Here is a 16,850-nt window from a genome sequence, read left to right as displayed (position 1 = left end):
CATCTTCATTTTCTCCATATAGAAAAGTAGGAAATAGCTTCCTAATAAATATCAAGTCTAGGACTCTACAAGTAGAAAGCATGGCTTCAGGATAAAAATTTCTAGTGTGTCTATAAAACACTGTGGTAAGACTATAAAATGATTTAAAACTATCTAGTTCAGTTCTAAGAATCTTAACAGTGTGCCCCTTAGACTCTTCTTGATAAAACGACTCTAGGAATCTTAAGGGCATGCCTTTTGGACTCTTTCACAGAGAAAAGCTCCTACGAATCTCATGGGTATTGCCTTACAAAACCTTGCCTGTCAGTCTGAAGCAGGAAAAAAAAACCCACCTGTCTCAAAAACAAATTTGGTTAGGCTCTCTGTCTAATAGAGTGGATTATATTTTGATACACATGAATCTGGCAAAGTTTTTAAGGAAATTATGTTAGATAGGACTGAAAGGAGTAGAGAAAACACGCACAAAATGAAAGGCTTTTGGATTTTTAAACTTCTACAAGCAGAAAGCAAGGTTGGAAAGGACATCCAGTTGTAAGCAAAAACCATTTTTACAGAAAAAAAAAAGATGATTCAGAATTAATAGGGTGAAGACAGAGCCATGAAAAATCACTTCCGGGGAGTAAATTTTGTCCAAATAAAGTAACTGACGACATTGGAATTTCAAAATTACTATGGACCAGTGAAAGCTATATGCCTCCTATTCCCCATTTTTGAATGGAAGTGCTTATTCCAGTTATTCTATGCCTGACTCTTTAGCACATGTTGAGTGGTAACTTGCCTCTTGAAAGGAAGTACACCTGTGGCACTTCCTGCATATCTGGACTTGATTTAAATGAAAAGGTCCTAAACCTTAACCTTGAGGTTTAAGACATAGTGGGATGAGAATGTGGGGAATTCTCTGGGGTTGAGTATATGTTTAATATAGGAGGAATGTAAATCCCTTGTGTGGCCAGAGGGTAGTCTGTGGTAGATTAAGATGGTCATGAAGTCTCTGATACCTCATCCATGAATAGGTCATGTCTGTGTCCCTTCTCATTGAAACTGGGTGCAGTCTGGGACTACTTTCATCAACAGAATACAGAAGTAGTGTGGTGCCAGTTTCCAGTTTTAGGCCTTAAGACACTGGCACCTTCTACTTCCTGTCTCTTACAAAATTCTCTCTTGGAGCTCTACACCATAGTATTAGAAGTCTGACTGCCCTGAGATTACCCTGCTATACAGATCACATGAACCTAGCCATCCACCTCTGTCCATACACATGTGTAAAGATACCTTCTATCCTCCAGAGCACTCCATCCACCAGTTAAATACCATCCACTTAGCCCATTCGACACAACATGAAAAAGGAAAATCACTCAGCTAAAACTCACCTTAATTCCCAATGCCCAGCCAGACTCATGAGCTATTTGAAATGGTTGCTGTTTTAAACAAATAAGTGTTGGGCAACTTAATATGTAATAATGGATTAATGCAACAATGATTTCTCAAATTATCTTGTTTTAGGGACCACAATGTCCTGCCACTGCTTTCTAAAACCCAAATAGAAGCAGAAACCTAAACCTAGAAAGAATTCAGAAGTAGTATGAATATTTCATTATAAGGTAAAATTATTTCTTGGAGACAAAATGCCAACTTTCTGAGAGACATCAAACAAACTACATTTCGAACATAAACCTCAACTAAGTTACTGCAATTAAAATCAACCATTTTCTTCTTACTAAATAAACTATTGCACATGCATGTTCAAAGTAAAAGATTCATGCTCAGGTTGTACTTTAGTTAGTTCGTTTAATAAATGGTTATTTAGATACTTTCCCATGATTGAAACAAGACCAGTATTACAAATATAAAATTAAGACCATTTATAGTAGTCTAAAGCAGTGATTTTTAAAATAACACAAAGAAGCATTGCTTTATTAAGGTACATCATGGCCCTGACCAGTGTGGCTTAGTTGGTTGGGTATTGTCCCACAAAGCAACTGGTCGCAGGTTTGATTCCTGGTCAGGGCACAACCCACGTGGGTCAGGGGTTTGGTACCAGTTGGGGGCACTTATGAGGGGCAACCAATCAACATTTCTCTCTCACATTGATGTTTCTCTCCCTCTCTTTCTACCTCGATTCCCTCTAAAATATATAAATAAAATCTTTTAAAAAGATAAATTGTGAAATACAGAACAGGTAGTAGTTGTTACTAAAGTGAATACATACATATGTATAAGTAATTGTGATGTTTATGTGTATGCACACATACCTTTTTTAAATAGAGCAGTGTCTGACACAGCATAGTTATAGCAGTATTACAACAGCTAAAAATTGTGAACAATTTAAATATACACTAATAGGCAAATAGCAAAGAAGGGTCCAGAGAAAAGAGACTTTAATTTTTTTTATTCAACACATTCTATACTTGGCATATGAATTCAATTGTTAAAATCTTTACAACAGGTATATAGCACTTGTGAAAATTTACAATTAAAAACACACACCATTCTGAGTTAATGTCTATGACCATGTCCTCCTGTCTTTAGAGCTTGAATAATCCCTTGGTCTAAGCACTGGAAAATAGCCAACATTATTTCTCAGGGGGAATCATAACCCATCAGCACATATTTCTTCAGGCTACCTGAAGATTCACAGGTGGCAGATAATGTATTCAAATATATTTCCTCCTCAGGCTCCCCAACTCTGTTAAAAGGATGCTAATCCTACTTCCAACCTAGCTGACAATTAAAGCACAAGGTTTCGTATCTAACTGTAAGTGAGAATAACTACACTCCAGGTGCTTGTCAGGGAGTGAAATGCTAGTCTTACTGTTACTCATTTTCAGTGAAAACTTCTGTAGGACGGGTACATGGGTACATGCCTATTTAGTCCAGCCATTCCTTACTCTAAAGCTGTGTGTCTGGATCAAGATATACCAATAATAAATGGCATTCTAGGTTCCATCCTTTTACTGCTCTCCTCCCTACTCGCCCCAAAGAACTGTGTTTAATAAAGTGGCTTTGATGTTAAGCCACTAGACAGTGTTGAAGAAAAGTTTAAGAACAGGTCCGGAGAAGAGTTCAATTATTTACTATGAGGATGCTGTTGAGACAGTTGAGTATGTTCAATACAACTAAAAGGACATATTTTCCTAGGAAACATAATTATTAGGCTTCTCCTAAAGTGCTGACAAATTTTGATCGTGTGAAAACTAGAAAACACAGTTCATCATATGAGAGGTCTCTTTCGAGAGCTTAGAACAAAATCTGTGATGCACTTCAAGCAAATACACGAGCTTTTATGAAATGTATTGTGTGTCCCTTAGTCCATTTGTCTCGATTTTGTCATCCCTCTTTTTATTTAAAGGCTTATTTTATTCTCCTTCAAGACAGAGAGGAAGGAGGAGGAGAGAGAGAAAAAAACATCAATGCAAGGGAGAAAGAGTGATCAGCTGCCGCCTGCAGACACCCCAGCCAAGGACTGAGCCCGCAACCCAGGCGTGTGCCCTGACAAGCAGTTGAACTAGTGACCTTTCAGTTACAGGATGGCATTCCAACCAAGTGAGCCTCACTGGCCAGGGCCCTTTTTTGTTTTTAATCTTCAATTGAGGATATTTTTAATTGTTACTGTTATTTTGGAGGAGAGAAGAAGGGAAAGAGAGATAGAGAAAGACTGATGTGAGAGAGAAAGGACAAATGGATGCCCTTGTACGTGCCCAAGCGGGGGATGGAGCTTGCAGCCTTTTGGTGTCCTGACCAGGGATCAAACCTACAACCTTTTGGTGTACGAGACAATGGTCCAACCCAGGGAGCCACCCAGCCAGGGCTCATCCTTCTTTTTATTTTCAAATTATTGAGCTATAATTTACCTAGCATAGGATTCACCTGTTATAAGTGTACAATTCAATGAAGTTTTCATCAGTGTACAGGTGTCATCATCACTACAGTCCAGTTTTAGAACACCCCCATCACTCTCCAATACTCGCTCGAGTCCACATGCCCCCACCCCCAAACCTCCTCCGATGTGCTCTGTCCAGACACTTCCTACACGAGGGGTCACACCGTTTTTAGTGTTTTGAATGTGGCCTCTTTTGCCTCGCATACATTTGAGGTTCATTCATATTACAGCATTTATCAGTATTTCCCCCTTTTCTTCAATTGCTGAATAGTATTTCAATGAATGGACATATGCCATTTTGTCCACTTACCAGTTGATGGACACTGAAGCTATTTCTAATTTTTGTTGATTATGAATAAAGCTACTATGAACAATCACATACAAGTCTTTGTGTGGGTGCACGTTTTCATTTCTTTTGGGTATATTCTGAGAGGTGAACTGCTGGGTTAATTTTACATGACAACTTGTCTGCACACAGCGCCCAGATACTTAGTCAAACGTTATTCTGGGAGAGTGTTTTGGGTGAGACTTACATTTAAATCGGCAAACTGTGAGTAAAGCAGAGTACCCTCCCTAATGTGAGTGGGCCTCATCCAATGAGCTGAAAGCCCAAACAGAACAAAAGGCTAACCTGGATGAGCAACAGGGGACTCCCAGGAGAAGGCAGTTGGTCTTTTTCTGCATCATGGGCCCCTCCTGGTTTTCCAGCAGGCTCAGCTGGCACTCAAACTGCAGCTCTCCTGAGACCCAGCCTGCTAGCCTACCCTACCCAATTTTGGACTCACCAATCTCCACATGAGACGATTCCTTAAATTAATCTCTTCCTATATGTAGACACATATTCTTGGTTCTCTTCCTCTAGAGAACTTGACTTATGCATATGACCAAACTGTTGTCCAAGGTGCATGTACCATCTCACATTCTCACCAACGATGTGTGAGAATTCCTGCTTCTCCGCATCCTAAACACTAGATATTGCCTGTATTTTTAACTACTGGCACCCTAGTGGGTAGGAAGGAATACCTCACTTTGGTTTTTTAATGTGCATTTTTAATGTGCATTTTACTAAAGCTGTTGAACACATTTTCATGTACTTATTCATCATCTGTATGTCTTTTTTGATGAAATGTCTATTTAGTTCTTTTGCTCTTTTTAAAAAATTGGGCCATTTGTCTTACCACGGAGCTGTTGGAGTTCCTTATATACGCTGGTTACAGTTCTTTATCAGATATGATTTACAAATATTTTCTCTGTGGCTTGTCTTTTCTTCCTTAATAGTGTCTTTTGAAACATAAAAGTTTTTAATTTTAATGAAGTCGAATTTATGAATTTTACCTCTAATATCTAATAATGTATAATGCTTTTGATGCTACATCTAACAACTCTTTGCCTAATCCAAGGTCATAAAATTTCTTCTATGCTTTCCTTTACATGTTTTATAATTTTATCTCTTACATTTAGGCCCATAATTAACTTTGAATTTATTTTTGTGCAGGATTTTTATGAGGAAGTTCATGTTTTACTAATGAACATCCAATTTACCCAGAACCATTAGTTTAAAAGATAATCCTTTCTCTATTGAATAGTCTTAGTAGCTTTGTCAAAAATAAATGGGCCTTACTGGATCCTGCTCTGATGCTGCCTGAAGTTGGCCACTGGGTGTCTTGAGTTCTGGGCCTCCTGGGAGGGACCTTGGCAACATACCAAGTAAGACACTGCCTGTGACTGGCCCTTGGCAACACGCTTGGAGCTACAAGTGACCCAAAGTTTGTGCCTACCTCTGCTGGGCCTGGGTGTATGTGAGGAAGACCAAGCTGCACGCTGAGACTGACTTTTACCAGCATCAGGTCTGGAGGACTATATCAAACTAAACAGTTTTTGCACAGCAAAGGAAACCACCAGCAAAATGAAAAGACATTGAATGGGAAAACACATTTGTTGATACATCTGATAAGGGGTCAACATCCAAAATTTACAAAGAACTTATGAAACTCAACACCAAGAAAACAAACAATCCAATTAAAAGTGGGCAAATAGACACTTCTTCTAAGAGGAAATACAGATACATGGCCAATAGACATATGAAAAGATGTTCAACATCACTAATCATCAGAGAAATGCAAATAAAACCACAATGAGGTATCACCTCACACATGTTAGAATGGCTACCATCAATAAATCAACAAATACTATAGAGGATGTGGGGGAAAGGGAACCCTAGTGTGCTCCTGGTGGGAATGCAGACTGGTGCAGCCACTGTGGTAAGGTCCGCAGTCTGGACCTTTATCAAAAAACTAAAAATGGAACTGCTTCACAATCCTGTGATTCCACTTCTGGGGCTTTATCCAAAGAAATTGAAAACACTAATTCGAAAGAATGTATGCACCCCTATGTTCGTTGCAGTGTTATTTACAATCACCAAAATTTGGAAGCAGCCCCAAGTGTATATCAGCAGATGAATGGATAAAAATATCTATGGTACATTTACACAAAGGAATACTACTTGGCCATGAAAAAAGATGGAAATCTTACCCTTTGTGACAGATAGCATGGATGGACCTGGAGAGTATTACACTAAGTCAAATAAGCCAGTCAGAGAAAGAAAAGCACCTTCTGATTTCATTAATACATGGAATCTAATAAACAAAATGAATTAACAAGCAAAATAGAGAAAGAGTCATAGAGAGCAGGCTGACAGCTGTCAGAGGGGAGTTTGGGGTGGTGGAGGGATTAGGCAAAAAAGAGAAAAAAAACTCGTGGACACAACAGTGTGGTGACTGCTTAAGGGAGGAGCGGTAGGGGAAGTGGAGGAGGATATAGGGGGATAAATGGTGATGGAAGGAGACTTGACTTGGGGTGGAGAACACACAATACAGCGTACAAATGATGTGTTGTGAAACTGTACACCTGAAACCTGTATACTTTTGTCAACTAGTGCTACGCTGATAAATTCAATAAAAAGGAAAAAAAAGTTCAACGGACCAAACACGTAAGGGTTTATTTTACGTTCGACTCTCGGCTCTATTGATCTAGATGCTTATCCTTGTGCCAATGCCGGATTATCTTCTTACTGTCCCTTCACAGTGAGTTTTAACAATAGGAAGTGACAATGTCCTCCAACTTGTTTATTTCATTTATTTATTTAAATTTTGTTTCCTATTTTGTGTATTAATGAATACCATCTTAAATTCTTTCTGAGAGAAGACAGATATTAATGGACCCCCAAAATAAAATAAAGTACATTTTAAAGATATTATTAAAATAACCTATGTCTCCTAAGATTTGAAAGGGACAATCACTAACGCGTTCCTCCTAGAGGTAACTGCAATTACGTCTTTCCCCTGCCCACGCCCACAACAAGAAACATTTACTGAATGCCTGTTAGACACCAGGCGTGGTGCAAAGTCAGATGCTAAAGACACAAAGACAGATAAGACACGTTCCTCACTTAGCATATAAATGGGGGATGACGGCACAGTGTATTACTAGCAACAACAGAAACGTGGACAGTGAGAAAGGGCAACGGTGGCAAGGGATATTAAATTGATCTAATCAGATTTATCTGCACATAATAAGCTTTTTGCTGAAAAAAATAGGTTTAAAATTATTGGGGTTTTTTTTTCACCACAAAGTGAGTTTTAAAACACCTGAGAGTCTAATACTTACAAAAGCTTGGAGTAAGCAATTCTTTTATAAAGTAGAGGTTCTCTTAACTAGTTAGATCTTTTCATTTGTTCTTTGTTTTTAAGTTTATAGAAGTAGTCATACTAAAATATAAGGCTTCATTTTACCTCTAACCTACCCCACTCTTCCCTACCCCCAGGGGTAACTTCTGTTACACTTGGTCATCTCTTGAGTTTTTCAGAACTATAGCAGATGCAGAAACTATGAATGCTTAAAATCTTCACACATATCTCAAACCTTGTTTCAGATAAGAATTTCGGCCTCTTTCTCACTAAACGTGACATCGGAACAGCTAGCAAGACTTATAAATCATTCTTTTATCCTTCTATATCCAATCTTTTGCCCCAGAAAAGGTACAAATTAAAAGAAAAAATGGGCATAATCAACAGACCTAAATAATGTGTGTGTATATAAACTTTATACTGACAATTCCTGAAACCTGTTCTACAGGAGACTTTAATAAGTGTCTTTAAAAAAGAAAGAAAAGAAGAAGGAAAAGAATGAAAAAAGGAAGGAATAAAGTCTGGCAGTGGGCATTTCCAAAATCAAATACATGAAAAATAGTGGGTTAAAAAAATACCAACAACATTCACTGAGATGCTCTTACTGTTCATAACATTGCTGACCACCAAACTTTTAAATCACAGATAGTAATACCTTGAAAGAGTCTAGATTGTGAAAAATACACAGTGTGGGAAATGAGCACTGGTTATAGCCTCCCCTTCATTATAACACTGGCGGTAACTCATGCAATTGAACAAATGAGGGTCTTGAGAGATATGCATAGGACCACATAAATTTGCTATTCGCCACAAGTCTAAAAAAATTAAGTCTGCAGATTGCCTTAAGATTCTATTTTTACAATGTTGGAAAAACACGTTTGCTTTCTTTGGTGTACTATTTTTCCTTTGTATAATAAAAGAGTGAATTAGAGACAGAAATTTGGCTCTAAAATTATAGTGAAGTATTTGCTTTCAATAACAAGTAAATATAACCAAATGGTTACAATGTACATTCTATCCATTTTTAATTTGTTTTACAAAACTAAAAGTTAAAGTATTTAGGATATTAATACAATCATTCATTTATTATAGAAGAGCCATTAAGAGGTTAATAAAAAATTACTGTTAAGTTATATTTACATAGAGTGACTATAGTCACCTCTATCTGTATAAAAAAATGGCAAATTTGGATCTATCTTCTTCTATGTTAGACTTCGAATCAAGATATATCTCAGCAGTGAGCACTGTTACATTTGCCCCTGAGATTGCATGGGGCCTTATTTACCAAAGCGTAGTCTTGAATGATAACTTTTCAATATATTTTATTTCTGTCTTCCTGTTGAAACTTCAATTGAGTGGGAGAAATCTGGGAGGACTTCCTAGTGAAATGGATACTTAAGGTAACTAAAAAGCAGTATGTCCTCAGGGAGAGCTGTTCTGAAATTCCACTTCAGTAAAAAAAAAAGGAAATAAATACAGCATCAATGGAGAAAAGTCTCCATCACACATTTAAGCTTTTTTGTTGTTGTTTCTTCATTGCCCCTGAGAACAGGAAGTGTGATAACTATCACCTGTATTTATATGGCCTCACTCTGTCATATCCGGACTCCTACTATTTGCTTCATGCCCAACTTGAGCTTCCTCTATGCCCTCTCACCACTCTCTAATTCTAGTCACAGTGACTTCTCCCTCCAGGAAGCAACTTGATTCTTCTTTGGGCCTCTCACATAACATAACCATGCACTGGCAAGTTGCTGTTTAACTTGACTAGTGCACGTATCCTGTTCGTAGAGAGGTCCAGGAGACTTCAACTGGCAGGACCAAGGTCACAGACAGTGCATCTTTGGAGAACCCACAGTAGCAGGCAGAATGCTGTTTGCATGAGCATTCTCTAAGTATTTGTTGACAGATTTATATTACTAATCAGTGCTTTATGATGGTCCTAGGAATAATCAATCCCTGGGAAAAAATACAAGTATTTTTCTATTATGAAAATAATAAATGGGCTTATTGGTTTTAGGAAATGTTAATAGACTGTAATTTAACTAATTTATAAGTAAATGTTATTTTTTCCCTATGACAGAGCAGCATCATGTTAGGCCATCCAGATGTAGAGGACTCTGAACAGTATCTTCCCATTAGAGACTGATGGGAAGGATAAGAATAACATTTTTGAGATGTACATCATCATACACAGCACAGGGAACAATTAAGAATCTAAAAAGCAATGTTGAAGTCTCATTCATTCATTCACTCATTCATTCAACAAACCGTCAGAGAAAAAAACCTACTGTGTGACAGGCCGTCTTAGCAATGGGGAACTAAAAGGAAATGAGAAATATCAACCACTCAGTGCTGGCTAAGGCAGACCCAAACACAATCAATCTAAAAATTCATCTACCCATGTCCATGTAAAACCATAATACACTTGGTTAAAGTGCATTAAAATATTTTATCTTATTGCTTTAAGCAATGCAAATAGTTTTCTTTGGCCTAAACACCACCAAACTTCAATTATCCTAGAAACTCTTTCAAAGAGAGATTGCTTCATCTCTGCCCATCGCCGAGGGGTTAGGTGTTTGCTGTTGAAGTAGGACACAGCGATGGCTACGAGCAATACAGGTAAAGTTGCCCAGAGCTTGTCTAAACAAAAGTTCACTACCTGTGACGAGGGCCACAAGGACTCAGTCCCTATCGATGCACCAGCAGCTGCTGAAGCATTCTTATGCTTCACGGGAGCATAACATTTTCTTCTGAAACTTAAGGAAAAATAGAAAACCATTTACCAACCACAAAAATGTACACTGAAAATATTGTGTGTGAAATAAAAAATGAGCTGCAATATACTTTTAAAACCAGAGAAAAAGTAGAAAATAGTAAGTATCTCCCCATGTCAGCTACAACCTTCTGAATGAAACTGAAGCAGAAATGTTGCAATTCCAGCTAAGCAACTTTGCAATGAAGCAACTTAAAATGATCTACCTACTATATAAACTAAAAGTAAGATGATAGGGGTAAATCTACCCTTTCAGATCCCATTTTTCAAGTGTGTTTTTAGATGGAAGGATGTAGCTCTTAATGGATCAATGGGCTTTCATTTAACTAGAAATTCACTAAACCAGAAATCGGCAGTTTCTAAATCTACACAATTAATTTGACAACGAACTTGACTATTGAATCTGAATTGTAAAACTAATACGTAACTGCTCTGTTCTTGTTTTAAATCACAGGGGTTTCTTCTAGGACGGCAAAGGAATGAGCACTTAGTCTACTTCGTGGAGGAAGGAGCGGTTTCTAGTCCTGAAAAACAGGAGATCGCCTACATGATCACCTGGGACAAACTTGGCCAGTGCAAGGAGGCCAGAAGGTTATAGGAGCCTGGGAATGTTTAACATCAAGAAGGGAATTACAGCTCAGTAAGATCACAGGGAATTACACAGGAAATGTGAACAGTAACCCTTTCATATCTCCGTACCCCTCCCACTGCCTGTGATAAATGGAGTCCTGCTGCACACCGTCCAGCTATGCAAGTGCACAAGCCAGCAGCAGGGGGGAACTGGGAAAAAGGAAAAAAATCCATTTTATACACACACAGGGCACGGCATAAATTCATGACATGATAAAATCACACTGCTTCAGGAAACAGCCTTTAGCCTTTCTCACTGCCACGTATGCGCCGTATCCCTGCCTTATCCAACAGAGCCCTAAGTAAAAATTCCAAAGGAACGTGAAGAACCATGCGGGGGTGGGGTAGAACAGTTGGCGGAGTCATCATAAGGAGGAAAACGTGGCTCCTCTGAAGCTGACCAAACAAACAGGTCTCCACCCTGGCTTATGTTTAAACATCTTGTTCCTAGTCAGTCTGGAGGGAAAACATTCTTTCCATAATAAATAATACGCAACTGAATCAGACATTCTTACTCCAGCCTTTGTCCCCTCGGTGTAAAAGTTTCTTCAGTACTGTCAGCCAGAAGCTGAGAGAATTGAAATGATTATATGAACTTTTTGTTTCAAGAGTAACTCAGTTGCATAAAGTCAAGGCAAGTTAAAATATTTCTAGTTGTTAATTTAGAAAAGCTAATGTGACTGCCCAGATCCTATACTCTTTAGAGACGCCTGGTTCACATTTCAAGAAAACAAGCTACCTTTACTACATCTGCTCCTGGAAAAGGGAAAACTCGGTTTCTAGAAACAGGTGAGTTTGAGAGAGATTCACTAAAAAACAAACCAAAAAAATCCTTCATGGATAATAAAGGCATGGATGGAGTATCAAAATAAAATGAATAAAAAAAATGATTTTTCCAATGGGCTAAGTTTAAAATATGGAATGGAATTTCATAGGTCATTTTGAAACAAGATTTAACTTTTCCCACTGGTATAACTTTAGAATAGAGATGTTCGGCCACACAGAGTAGGTCCAGAAACAAATGAAAGTGAGTACGGAGATGGCAAAGCAAACCACCAACAAAGGTGAAAGGGGTAAGCATTTTAGAACAGAAGCACCAACAATGAAACCAAAGGATTTTTTCCCCCTGCAAAGTGCCTCCTCTAAAGCACACACATTTCCTTTAAGAAATAGCCTATACAGCAGTGTTTTTATACAGTAAATGGTACACTCTGATGGCAAATGAGATTTCAATTACAGACTTCCTAGTCACCTTAAAGGCAAACAACTGACGCCTAATTTCTGTAGCACTGGCTCACAGGTAGGCAGGCAGTCCCATGACTCTGCAGCAAGCTAAAGACACTGCCCTGACCGACGTGGATCAGTTGGGTGAGGGTCATCCAGTGAGGTGAAGGGTCTCTGGCTCAATTCCTGATCAGGGCACATGACTCGGTCACAGGTTCAGTGCCCAGCCAGGGCTCATAGGCAAGGCAACAGTCCATGTTTCTCTCTCACATCGATGTTTCTCTTCCTCTTTCTCCTTCCCTTCCCCTCTCTTTAAAAATAAGTAAGATGTTTAAAGGTGCTGCTCTTTTCATGGATTTAGAGTTGCTATAAAATTTACATTAGGAAAACAGCAGAATGAAAGGGCACAAAAATGATAAAATGATCATTTTATCATTTAAATAATGATAAACCAAAATAATAAACCAGCCTTCTGATTGGGGTTCTGAGAGGGAATCAGTTCCCCATTACAGTGTGGACCCTGAAGTGCACCAAGTAGAAACTCAATGGAGCGGTCACCCTCATCTGGAAAGGAGAGCTACTGTTACTACTCCTTAACCATTTTTTACTCATAAGCATAAAAACTTCATATCCTCATTGTATATTATTTGAGATTTCAAAATAACTTAAACATTATATAGTCAAAAAGAAACTATAGCAAGATAATTTTTTGCTCTTTTTTCAAACAATGTTCTACAACAAAATTTGTTAGCAAATACTTCTATAAGTAGACAAATATTAATACTTTACTATTGTTTTGAAGACAAAAAGGTCAGAGATATCTACAAACACTAATGTACTGATGAAAATGAAGTGCTCACTCTTGGGACTTCACCATATCTCCTCTCATGAAGAATTACTGTAGATGATGTTTTCCGTTCTTACATTAGGCGTGAAGAAATGCTGACTGACACAATATTAGGCCTTCAGTATTTGTTAAATGGTTCAGCAATAAGGCCTCTTTTTTCTATTTTGAAACTAACAGTGCCCTAACATAGTATTCTCTTTCAAGGAATAAAGGATAGAAGCAAGCAGTGTGAGTCTTCAGAACAGGGACAAGAGTAAAAAGATGCAAATTGTAGTCAGCCTTGACAACATAACAAAAACGGCAAAAGTATCAGCACATTAGTACAGCACTTTGAAATGTATGAAACATTTTATGTAATTTCAACCCCGCGACTTTATAATGTGGATATCATCTGATTGAAATTGCATAAAGTGGCTTTTTGAAAGTTACCCAGCTAATTAAGCAGCATAATTGAAATTTAAACCCTTCTGACAGCTAGCCCATTCATTAAAGGCTCTTAACTTTATCGCAAAATTTTGAAAATATCTTCATCCAAACTCCAAAATCAGGGTATAAATAATAAGCACACCTTTTTTTCTCTTAACCCAACCAATATCACTCACTCCCTACTAATTCCCGAAACATTCTCCGAGTTCTCATCGCTACAGCCTTTATTTCCTCATACCAGCATGACTAAGGGCACAAGGAAAATCACCTTTCAAAACAAACCTTTCCGCCAGGTCTTATGTCCTGTAAGAGTCACCCTGAACGAGGACACCATCACAGGCATAAGCTTAGAAAAGCATTAACTACTACAGAAATGTCCGGCGTTGTCTGTCCTTTGTCAAGCATGAGTCAGACATGACACACACGCCTCGTCATTCCTAACAGGTGAGCCGGAGCCACCCTCTCATCCCCAGCCTTCTGGCTCATCCCAAGGAGCAGGCAGAGAACGGCTGACGACGGCACACGAATAACAAAGCTAACAGAACTAAAAGTTCCACTCCTATCAATTTCTAAAAATCATTCTAAATCTTTTACTTTTGAAAACTTATTAAAGATCAATAAACTAATGGTAGTAGCAATTTAAGGTAAATGCGAGGTATAATGAAGGTAAACTTTTATTCATATAAAATGAATATAGAATACTCACTTTTGTCAACAAAAGGTCACTGCCACCAATCCAATGCCAACGGGAATCCCCATTCTGCCTTGCGGTAAAAAGATGAACAATTTGCAAATTGTGGAATGGGAGTCTCTGGTGAAAGCCAATGATGTGTTCCGCAAAGACAAAGGGGAGGGCTTTTTGTTTTGTTTTGTTTTGTTTTGTTTACAGAAAAGTTCCTACCCAGGTTCACGATTGGTTCGTTTCTATGCCAATGAGGAATCCAAACAGCATAGTTCCCATTGGTCCAAATAGCACTGTCTTGATTGGTCAGCTTTGCGCATTCTGTTTTTGTCGTTATGGAGCTGCTCTGACTGGTCAGAATAAATGCAAATGAGTGGCAACGTTCCAATGGACAGGCAGGGTTCAGTGCACTCAGTTGAAAGACGATACCAGAAGCTCCCTTTTAAGGTTCACGTCAGAGAGTAGGAGCTCAGTGCAGCAGGCTTGGCGGCTCAGTCCACGGCTTTTCCCTGAAACACAGCATTTGCGAGAGGCCTCTGTTAGCAATGGCTCCTGTACTATGATTATGATTTGGGGCCTAATTAACCATGAGGAATCCTTTCTGGCAGATATATTCTTCCTCAGGGTTCACAGTTATGAAGTTTATCATGAAGACTATGAGACTAAATTACATGAAAAAATGCTAAACATCTTGCCTGATACATAATAACTACTCAGTAAATGTCTGCTGCTGTTACCAATGTTATTGAAGTATCAAAAACAAAACATACGATGGAAGGTCATATTTAAAATGCACCAGAAAACAATATAATCTGTGAATTACCTTAACTTATATTCGAAATAGAAATATCTGTTCTGTGCATAGAATCATAGTCATATAAATATTCCGGAAATGATTTGGAAGAAATAGCAAAATGACGGGAGAGTCATTTTGGGAAGATGGGAGAGTAAGTTGTCAAAGGAACTTTGATCCGTAATTTTTAAAAGTATTTTTGTATTCCTTCTTTAAATAAAGTAATGTTTTAAAAACCAAAATAGAAAACCTATTTAGGCAAAATATTATATTAGTAGTAAGTTTCTAAATTCCACAGTTGACTTCAGTATTACATGACAAAGAATACTTTCATTTTTAGTTAATGTGTCCAGATGAGAATTAAAACCTCATTTTCTTGCCCTGGCCAGTGTGGCTCAGTTGGTTGGAGTGGCATCCCATGAACCAAAAGGTCACAGGTTCAATTCCTGGTCAGGGCACATACCTAGGTTGAGGCTTCAGTCCCCTATCAGGGCACTTACCAGAGGCAACTAACCAACTGATGTTTCCCTCCCTCCCTCCCTTCCTTCCCTTCTCTCTAAATCAATAAGCATGTCCTCTGGTGAGGATTAAAAAAAAATAAAATCTCATACTCTTTACTCAAGTTTTATACTACACATTGCTTTTAATAATCTTTCTAATTGCTATATTAAAAATACCTGCTCGTGCAAAAAAGAAAAGAAAAAATCTATTTTATTTAGTTTTAAAACCACTTAATGTATTTAATCAAGGTGCAAGGAGGCTTTCAAAGGCCGGGAAGTCATAAATAAAAATAGCTTTACGTGAAAAGATGACTTTTTCTCTTAAATTTTGTATGTGGAATATTTAATACACCACATACAGAAAGTTGAACCCTTGATTCTTTTTAAAGCCAAAGGGTCGTCTATTTAAAATCATCCTAACAATTTCAAATGTCTTGAGGGTTTCTTTAATTAAAAATCTCTCCTTCTAGGCTCTTCCTAACTTCTAATTCTGGTCTGTACCATATTGATGCTGGTTTTAAAATTCTAACTTTCCTTCTATTTTACAACCATCACTTTGACTTTTTCGTCCCATTCTTTTTTCCTTCAGATCAGCGAGATCTGAGCCTATAAATTGTGGGCAAACCAGATCACCAAAGCCCTTATTAACTCCCTCGGAGCAGCAAACAGTGGCCTCCAGGCATGAAGGTAAGCCACTGGCACCACAGGCCCAACCAGCCCCGGCCCCAGCAACTTACAGATCCAGCTTATAAATTAAAGGCCTCCAGTGTTATAAAAAGAGATAGACATTTCAAAGGATGGGAGAGAGAGAGAGCAAGCAGCCTCTCTCTGACCAGGAGGACACTGGGCTGAACAGGACATCCCCACCTCAAAAAGCTTTGGGAGTCAGCTCTTCATTGTGGGAGGCTGTGCAAATCTGTTAGATACATTTAAAATGCAAGAAAGCCCTTTTCTGTAAATTAATGAAGGAGAGTATTTGATCAAAAGGTATTCTCTGTAATTTCAAATAAAGATTCTAGTTATAATCTGTAACTAGTAGAGGGCAATTCTGAAAATAATTATAATAATACACAGCTTTATTTCTAGAAAATGAAAAACATGTACAGATGATTTTTTTCACTTAGGTGCTCAGTTATGAACTCATTAAGCTGCTGTAATAAAACATACAACAATGGTTCTTCCAGCAGACGACCCCCTTAATTCTGTCTTTACTTAACACAATAGTTAACAACATGAACTTTGGAGCCAAATGCCAGATCCACTACATACTAGTTGTTACTGGTTAAGTAACTAGACTGCTCTGGGCCTCAGTTTCTTAGCTAATATTAACACCTACTTTATAAGATTACTGCAAGGATTATATAACTCACGTTATGTAAAGCACTAGAACTGGGTCTAACACAGAG

The 16,850-nt window shown here is 38.1% G+C and overlaps 1 protein-coding gene across 16 annotated transcripts in view; it reads right to left on the bottom strand.

Annotated features, from left to right (window-relative positions):
• The window catches only part of ZNF438 (zinc finger protein 438), a 167,795-nt gene that overhangs the window by 108,291 nt on the left and 42,654 nt on the right, over positions 1–16,850 (bottom strand). For 15 of the 16 annotated variants that reach the window (XM_053673476.1, XM_053673477.1, XM_053673481.1 and 12 more), the window contains one exon: positions 14,176–14,660. The exons of the other annotated variant lie outside the window; for it this stretch is intronic. The gene's annotated coding sequence lies outside the window, so the exon portion shown is untranslated. The remainder of the gene's footprint in view (positions 1–14,175; positions 14,661–16,850) is intronic. 16 annotated transcript variants of the gene reach the window in all.

This window comes from Artibeus jamaicensis, unplaced genomic scaffold (assembly GCF_021234435.1).
Source record: "Artibeus jamaicensis isolate MK-2021 breed Jamaican fruit bat unplaced genomic scaffold, CSHL_Jam_final contig_867, whole genome shotgun sequence".
NCBI lineage: Eukaryota > Metazoa > Chordata > Mammalia > Chiroptera > Phyllostomidae > Artibeus > Artibeus jamaicensis.
Note: the sequence above shows the minus strand (reverse complement) of the source record. Positions and strands in the feature narration are given on the sequence as shown.